This window comes from Dermacentor andersoni, chromosome 2 (genome assembly GCF_023375885.2).
Source record: "Dermacentor andersoni chromosome 2, qqDerAnde1_hic_scaffold, whole genome shotgun sequence".
NCBI lineage: Eukaryota > Metazoa > Arthropoda > Arachnida > Ixodida > Ixodidae > Dermacentor > Dermacentor andersoni.
The window spans coordinates 116,072,237-116,081,754 of record NC_092815.1 but is presented as its reverse complement, the minus strand read 5'-3'; the positions used below and the strand labels follow the sequence as shown (position 1 = coordinate 116,081,754).

The following is a 9,518-nucleotide window of genomic DNA, read 5'->3' as shown; positions in this document are numbered from 1 at the left end:
TGGTGCAGGTTAACGAACCCCAGCCGGTCAAAATTAGTACGGAGTCTCTCACTATGCATGACACGTTTTTTTTTTAATTAGCTCTAGACAGTGTAATTTTAGCACATTTAATTTGGAATTCAAGTTGCAGTGAGCTACGCGATTGAACGGCTTATAAAATTCAAGCAAGATGCAATAACTTTGTTGCTTACGGTTTTTGTAAACACGTACGTGGACAGCGAGGTCTAGTAACTGCCTATTGCACGAGAAAGCTTATTTGATGCCGGGTGATGAAATATATAAAATTAAATTTACGTTATTATTGTGCGGAAAAAAACATGAAAAAAGAAGGAAGCACGCAACTTGTGTGCTTCCGCCTTTGTGCGTGTTTTCCTTCGCACAGTAAAATCATGAATTCGTGCCAACTCACCGTACTTGCGATCATTTTTGGGATGCAATAAGATGTTCAACTGTCTTGCAGCATACGTGAGTCAATGACATTGGACGCTATTTCATGGTAAAATTTATACTGCCCCTTTTGAATACAAGTGCCCCTTAAGCAACTTTCCTGACGTAGTAGACTTGCGGTAATGACTCGTGGAAAACATGGTAAGACATTTATGTCAAACAGTGAAGCTGTGTTCCTTAAAACTTTACACATAATGTAATCAATACCTGAATAAATTGATATTTTAAGGTTATTAATGACACGTGCAACGCCATTTTTATTAATATCAATGAATTTCATGTACTGGCAGTCGACACGCGTGAATAGTAGTTCTGTTCTGCATATTGAAGAGAATAACGTATTGAAGATCGCTGAAGCTTCACTATAAGCGCGCGGAACTTGATTCTCACCATCTAATGAAATATGGTGTGAGTCATCACCGGTGAGGTGATATCGCCTGCCCGAATTTTCGAGCCATTCTAGATGAATAAAGAGAATTAATACTTTAGAAGAGTTAGCTGCTGGGCTAGTTGGTGATCTTGCATACTGAAAAGATTTAGCGCCAAAAAACAACACACACAAGAAAGACGACGACACCACGGGCACCCGTGGTGTCGTCGTCTTTCTTGTGTGTGTTGTTTTTTGGCGCTAAATCTTTTCAGTATGCAAGAATTAATACTGTTTTATTATTGATTCTCAAAGCATATATACACTGGACAGGAAAAGGAAAGCGACGAGCAGGCTGACAGATACCACCAGAAGGGGTACAACGCCTGCCTACTATTCAGAAAGGAGGAGGCAGAAACATAGAAATTGAAGGAAGGAAGAAGGTGAGCGACCCTGAGAAAAATGTTTCCCTTTTCAGTTAACATATAGCTGATTAGTAAGCTTTCAAACCAAGATGATGTCACATTCACACTTCGTCCTCGTGCATAGGTTTAACCTTTTCGTCTTATTCCTTAGCTTTTGAAAGTACTTGGTGAACCATGCGTTCGTCTTATCGCCTGTTATTCTGATTAACGAGATGTACCGTTTCACGAATGCACAGAGTTTTTCCTTTACCAAAAGTCACTTTTCGCTAATTGGCATAGCGGAAAGCAAGGGAAATGAGGCGCGAGAACGAAACCTCTGGGGTTCGTTTGCTTTGTTACTGTCGCCTTTGTTTTATATTCCCGGATAGTTTTGTTAAATACGCTTGTAAGTTGCAAGGGGACATTTAGAGTAAGTTGATGTACCTTGTGATCTCTACAACCACCTTCGTAGCCTTCTTCAACAAGTGTTTTGAGCGGCGCTAGTAAGTACTAAGAAGCAGGCGCTAGTAAGAAATATATTAGGACCGCGGGTGGGCTGAGCAATTATTTGTAGTAAATGGCAACGTCCAAGAAATAAATTCAGTTGACGGCCGGGAGGAGGGTGTTAAAGTGTTCCAGCCAGTCATCGGAAGACATGAAGTCGGAAAGTAGATAAGTAATATGAGCTTCCCATATTTGAAGCAATTTAGTTATTTCATTGTGCCATTCGACATGAAAGCACCAATTCAAATGTGGAGCCGGTGCGACATGCGACAGCAGCGTATCCACTTCGGCGTGTAGCAGCAGCAATAATTCTACGTCAAAGGTAGCTTTGCAAATGACTCTGAGGCACCTTTACCCGTAATTTCTTAGATTTATACCATGTGGCGTTTAGGCAGTTGGTCTCTTGTGACTTGCCGAGATTCAAGATATCCACACATTTTCTTTGTTCTACTTGCGGTATTGCAATTTCTAACTCCAGTTTTATTTCATCGGACTGTTTTGGCGCTATTTCTGGGAATACTTGATAAAAATACACACCTACGACGACTGCTGGATGCACGGAACGTCTCGTTGTGCTAGATGAGCGCCCCTACAGTGCAACAATTATCTCATATCTATGGCGTGGCCCTTGGCAGTTTCTGTATGTTTCCATTTGCCTTTCTAGTCGTAGTCTTAATTTTGTGAGGCGGTCGCCAAATTCATCTCCTATTTTCGGGTGAACTCGAACACTTCGCAACAAGGTTCCGCCTCATGAAGCTGTGAGATCACAGATATTCGGCATATCAATGCACACTTCCTCTGTTGTCTTTTTTTTTTCATTAACCTTCTTTCATAGAGTTCATGTTCTCCACGCTTGAGGTGCTTGACAGATGGCGTGCAGGCAAGCACGATTTTCACCGATCGCCACAGGCGAACGAAAAAATGTTCTCAAAGTTAGACACTGCATCCAGTAAGACCTTGTGTACAGGAGCGTGCGAGCATTGAGAAACATGTAGTCAGTTTCCAAAGCATGGAATTACCAAAGTTGCAACCAACCTTCGTATAGCTGGCGGTCTGGAGCGGTTGCATGGAGAATGTTCTCGAAACTATGGTGGTATTGCTGTAAAATTTTAACAAATACCTTTATTGTTATACTTTCATACTAACAAGTGTTAAACGACTCTGCTCCTACTAACTTTAGTGGCCGCTATGAAAGCGCTGGCATCAACTAGATGTAAGGATTAGAAACTATTGTGGGTCATTAGTGTTGACATCGCCACCAATGCATCTGTGTATACGTGCCATCTAATAGTTCGTATGTATATGCACAATGGGTTCGTTGTTATCAATGCCGGACGACACTGTTTATTGAAATTCTATTTTTTTGCACTTTGGCTTTTTCCCATTTCTTTGTACGATGCTCACCAAACACGCAGTACGTTAATGGCAAAAAGCACGTGTCTGAGGTGCTGCTTTGAAAAGGCCGCGCTGTGCGACGGCTCTCGTAACTAGAGGCCACAGCGAAACAGGTTTTTGCTCGCTTCCTAGTATGATGGGAATGAGCTGCCATCTGTCGAGTAAAGTGTCATGCGCCCGCTCTTGCCAATAGTTTTCATTGAAGCAGCAGCAGTTATTATCACTTACAAAGTTATATATTGATATACGTCACTTTTTTCAGAACATCCTTTCAATTGCATCTTAAAGATCTTCCCGTGGCTGCACGGACAAGCTTGCTTGAGAATCACCTATTATAGAAGTCAACGTGACCTCCGAGATAGAGTAGAATAGCATCTCGATGGATATCTCGGAGGCAATATGACTGGAAGAGCCGCTCGGAGTTGTAGTTTCCGTGATGCTGTACAGACGGCGCAGCACAATTCATTCGGATCAGGATTTAAGCGATGTCATCAAATGGATGTGTCACCGGATGATCACTATGAAATAAATGAATGTGATGACACGTTTAATGTTGACCTCAATATTGAAAGGATGAAGAAAAGGAAAGAACGGAGATTATTGCAAGTCTATGAGTGCTACAATGTGTGTCTGTGCCACAAAGTTATAGGAGCTTACGGTGTTCTCTGCCACTGAAATAGATAGGTGATCGCTTTTCTGCAGTGAAACATGCATGCTTGAAATTTGTGACAGAGACATAAAAGATGTTTCCATAGCAGGTGACATTGCATTGCCTGGTCCCCAACATTCCTAAGCACATGAATACGCAGAAGTCTGCTGTTGCTTTCATGAAATATATATATATAAATATAGGCAGGTTGGAGCTCAGAGCTCAACTATGAGTCGTGAGAGGGCTGGTTGGTTTAAGAGTGCTAATAACTAATGATTCGCCGAACAATTGACAAATACAATAAAATATCAATATTACAACATATGCATACGCAAGGAATAAACATGTTATAGCGCAAATAATCACTTCCGAGAAGTGTAACCTTTTTGGGTATAAGGTAGGAATAACAGGTGAACAAGTAGCCTTTCTTTTCTTGTTTCATATGTCTTTCCCACAAATTTAAAGCCAAAACGCTGGTTATTGTGCTAATAGTACCTGTTCGTGAGCAGGACCACATGTTGTCGCTGAATGATTATTTAATGTAGTGATATGTGCATGGAGGTTCTGTTTGAAAATGGAAATCAACGCTGCTAAAGTTATCTGACCAGGAAGTTCATTCCACCATTTCGAAGCTGTACAAGTAAATGAAATACGCGCCGTAATTTCTTCTTGTAAACGTCTAACAAATCCTTTTATTGTTGTACTTTCTTACTAATAAGTATTAAAAGACTGTTTCTACTAACTTTAGTCAAATCAAATCAATCTTTATTTTCCAGTAAAAGAAACAGAAGTGGATGGTCATTTTGGGCTAAAAGCTATGATAGTAGCTTGAGGGGGCCAGAAAGATCATACATGGTAACATTACTTTGGCATATGATCAAACACTGTAGTAGATATATACATATATGTGAGGCAAAAACATAATAGTCATGACTGCAATATAAATAACTTTGTCATAGTGCACCGTAGTAATGACAGCAAATGCATATATGCAGAAGAGAAAAACATGCGTTTCTGCTAGACAATGGAAACGGAATATTACAACTCTAACAAAATATCATAACTGAACAAAATATTGTCTGAGTTGCTTCCTATTGTAACCTGCAATATCTACATATTTGTTGAAAATAAACGGTAAGTTGCAAGCCAGCGATTGGTGTTTGTGAAAAGTACTTGTATATATCCAGGAACAAAGAATATGTCGATCTTAGCGAATATGCTTTATTGAGCTTTTATTAAATTTATTTCGGGCAGTAAACTATATCGTGCGGTATATTATAAATCGTGGTTAAGACGTGATATTTATGACATTTGGCGAGAGGCTGTATGTTTAGAAGCGAGTAAGTAATCTTCACAGATACTTGACTGTGAAGGAAGGGAATTGCACGTAACGCTGTGCTTTGGGCAACCTTTATTCGTGTTAGGGTTCAGCTGAAGGTGAGACTAGACACTGCATTATCATATGTCATGTGGGAGTGTAAAAATAAATGATACAACATTTAAAGAGGGCATGGAGAAAACACCTGTCTCAATTTAAGCAGTAATGGCATTTCAAAAATTTTAGACTCATTTCATGCCCGTGTGTGTGTCATGACAACTGGCTGTCCTCATAAACACCAAGAAAATTTTGTCAATGACTCTCTTACGAATGAGCCCTTAGTTTTGACACTGCGCGCATTTCGTATTCACTAAGTTGATATCTTTTGGAGCGAAAATAATACAATTGCGTTTAGTTGTGTTTATGGAGAGCTTGTTTTCGTGTAGTCATCTAGAGAGCTTTTGTAGAGCTTTTTTAGCTGTTATGTAAAGTTGTTCTTCTTTATTCGCTTATGAAAATACTAGTGTACTATAGAAAGAGAACACATTGTCCTCACAGGTACCATCGTAAGATATTATTATAGTTCAAAAATAATAGGGACCCTAACAGATTTTCGTGGAGCACCAATGTTAATTTTTAATTTTGTAGATTGAGTTCCTCTCACATGCGCATATTGTTGATGGATATGTAGGTTATTAGATAGAAGCTTTAGTGTAATGTCATGAATTCTGTAGCGTTCTAGTTTTAGAGCGTAGCTCATAGGCGCCCGTTCCTGTGTTGAGCATCGGCGCCCCCCGGCGTAACCGTGCGACCGCGCTCGTGCCAGTGCTCGCGCGTACGTCGTCGTATTCTTCCACAGCTGGCTCCGATGCTGCTCATCCTGCCAGCATTCCCATAGTGCCCCTGCATCGGCGAAGGCGCTGACGGCACTGGCCCACTGCCAGTCGAAGCTGTGATTTCGGTCTCACATTATTTTCCTCAGTATATCACGAAATGAAAACACGCATCGAGCTTCGCTCAAATTTCGTATTACAGAGTATCGTAATCGTCAGACATATTTTTCTTAGTTGTAAACGATGATTAAGTGTGTCGAATGTTTTTTTTTTTTTTTGTTTGATCAAGAAAACTTCTCATGATAAGAAGCTTACCTTGTATGTTTTGTTTAGTTTTTTGTATAATATCCACAAGGCCCATTTCTATAAACTACCCCTTTATCTAACCTTACGGCCCTTGTGCATAAATGTCGAATCTCGTGAAAAAATTACCAAGTCATATATAGAAAGCTCTTTCAATAACTTCTACAAAAGGTGAAAGCATGGCGATGATACAATAAATGTGTAACATCATTCTGTCTCCTTTTTTTATATATAAGTAAAATTTAGGGATACCCTGAGCCTAGATAGAAATGTGCCAATTTCAAAGGCCTCATTTTCATACGGAAAAGCGACTCGCCTAACAAGGACCAGAATGTTTGTAGCAACGACACTGCAGCTCCTTCTTCTTCAATAGAGTTTGTATTTTCTACAGAGTGAAATAATTTGTTTATTTTTTGGGGAACCACAAGTTCCAAAAATAGGGATGCCCATTTCTTGTGATGGTAGTGCAATGAGACAAACTGTATTTTTGATGACTGCAGAGAGGCAGCTGCGTCTACGAAATGTATGCTAAAAGCATAACAAATATTGATGAGATTTATAGTTGTGTTATTGTCGATGCATGATCCCGATACATACCATTGAGCGTTGTTGTTATTCGGAGAGTAGTTTAAGTTGTCCATATTGCATTAGAGTATTTAACTTGCCCGGTTCTTGCATGAAAGAAGTTTTCTTTACAGACAGTAAGCAACCTATTAAGACTCTTTTTGTAATCTTTATATATAGCTTATAAATCTGCGTTGTGGGGTTGGATCGTAAGCTCTAGACACGTTATTTTTCTGAACAATGGATCGCAGCAGACCAGTAGTCATGGAAGGTTTACGTTTCTGGTTGTATCTTGTCGTAGTAACAACCCCCGGAAGGCGAGGGCTAGTTTCGGTTTGAAGGAACATGCGCGCTCCAAGCGGTTTCCGGACACCCTAACTTATTTTTCCATTTCTCTGTCTGAGAATTTTCAGTCGGACGAAGCGCGGGAAGCGGTTGCCTTCGTGCATCCGTCGAACTTACTTACCGCCGCTCAACCTTGCCACTCGCTCAGCGATATCACAAGTCAGATCGCGCTTGGTCATCTGCTTCGGTTGTCGTCCCAAGTAGGAAGATAGGAAAGATAAGACAGAGAAGCTAGGTCAGGCATCCAACGAACAGAAAACGGAGGAAACCAAGCCAATAAAGCTTTAGACGAAGATGGCTAAATCGGGGCGTCGCATGTGTTGCGTGGCTCTGTGGGGCTCTAACACCGAGAGTTCCAGTCCTGCGAAGTTTTTCACGTTTCCTAATGACAGCCGGTAAGCACAAGTATTTCCCTTTATTTTCTTAGCAGGTATTCACTTTGCATGAGTAAACCAGTTCTGTACAAACCTGAGTAGACTGACATATATGAGCAGTGCCGCTCGACCCATTCGTCATGACGGCCGCCTACGTGCTTTCGGTGAAATACTTCTACTGAAGGGCTTGAGTGCGTGTTTGTTGGGCTATATATTTTGTGCGCGCTTTGTCGACAGGGCTAAACAAAAGAAAAAGAAAGACACAGCCCTGATGTTTTATCAAATTTTAAGAGCAATGAGGGGAAAAGGATGCACGCCTTTACTTTCTTGTCGCGTTTTGATGCACCACTGCTAAGACATCGTACTGAAGAACGTTTAAGCTGTCTGCTTTATCTGAATTTTGGAGCATAGACTGTACCATACGCTCAATTACCTTCCTTTAGGCTGAGCTTCCGTGTGTGCAAGTTCTTGAGCACCTGTATTATAGACGAGGCGCAGTGTTATTTGTTTCGCCGGCAAAATATATTTAATACCAGTAATACAAGCGCAGACTATTTAATGCTAATTAAGTACGAACTGGTTATCCCCCTTGAGATGAAGAGTGCTATTAAGCTTTTTTTTAATTCATGATTGGTTGCTTGCATTGCTGTTGTCAAAATAGTGTCCTAATACTCGCCGTGCTTTTCTGTATATATGAATATGACGGAAAGTATGACGACAGGCAGATTATATGCGCTTGTAACCGCTATAGAAGAAATATGCTCCCTCATTCGCCATGTAGTTCAAGTAATGAGACCAACTATAGGCTGCTTCCTGTTCATGCCGATGAATGCAGCTAAGTTAGAATTCGGTGGGTCCTTACTTTTCATACTGTCAATGACATAGACGTATTGTACTCTACCTTCTTTCTGTAAGCCACAAAATGTGTCGCCGTCATAGCATATGTGGTAGACAAGTACTGTGTGACTAGCCTGTGATGTTTAATTTTCGCATTGGTTTGGATCTTCTGGAATCGATGTTCGCTGGTTATGTGCAAATCTCAGTTGTGAATGAAAATTGCTTCTGCAGTATGATAAATTCCGACTGCGTGCAGGTTAGTCTTTTTGCACTACGGGATGTGTGTATAAAAAGAAAAAACGTTCAACTTCTTCTTGAGTTGACTTTTGGCTGACTGAGAAACTGGACAGCTTTACTTGATACACTTCACAACACAGGAACAAAATTAACGATTGATGTTAGTAGGAAGTTATTTTCTTTATACTACCCACCACTATATATGTAGACTAGCTAAACTGTAGCCCTAAACTTTAACATAAGTTAAGAATTTCAAAGCGACTGTTTTCACAAAATGACGAAATGTACTACCTGCAAATATTGGTAGTTAACAATGGTTTGCTATATAAATATTGTTCATTATAATTGCTCGGCACTGGTGTGTACGAGCGCTGTCCCAGCGCTTTAATATATCAATAGAAGCTTCCAACGTAGACGCGCCAGAAAAAAAGGCCCTTCGTAAACACGGCACACTTTAGCGGGTTCTGCTCCGTGATTTGGCCACTGCCGTCGCACGGCCATCAGACCAGCAAGAGAGCACGAAGACAGAGAGAGAGAGAGAGAGAGATTCTTGGGGGGGGGGGGGGGGGGGTGAAAGGTGGGGCTAAGTGCAGCGTGATAACCAAAAGAGCACGAACACAGTCCGCTTGCATGAGAAGTAGGGACAGGAGGGATTTCCCATTGACCCTTCACTTCAATTTAAAATCGCGCCCACGTTAAATACAACCAGAGCCTTTGAAACGCTCATTCACCGTCTGCGTCCCGGTACCGCGTACACAAAAATATTTCTCTATAACATTTCATGAGCTGATAGTGCGGAATACACTTGTGGTCACGCTGATGAAGATGTACAGCACTTTCTGCTAGGATGACCGCGACACGACACACACAGACAACGCTTAGAACTTGATTTAGTGGCGTTAGATCGCACGCCCTTCAGCCTCAGGAAGACCTTAGGTCCT

The 9,518-nt window shown here is 41.0% G+C and overlaps 1 long non-coding RNA gene across 1 annotated transcript in view; it reads left to right on the top strand.

Moving 5' to 3' along the window:
* Positions 1-7,165: 7,165 nt before the first annotated feature.
* LOC129387579 (uncharacterized) overlaps positions 7,166-9,518 on the top strand; it is a 40,634-nt gene continuing 38,281 nt past the window's right edge. Inside the window, exon 1 of the long non-coding RNA XR_008614720.2 lies at positions 7,166-7,524. This is a non-coding gene — a long non-coding RNA (uncharacterized lncRNA). The remainder of the gene's footprint in view (positions 7,525-9,518) is intronic.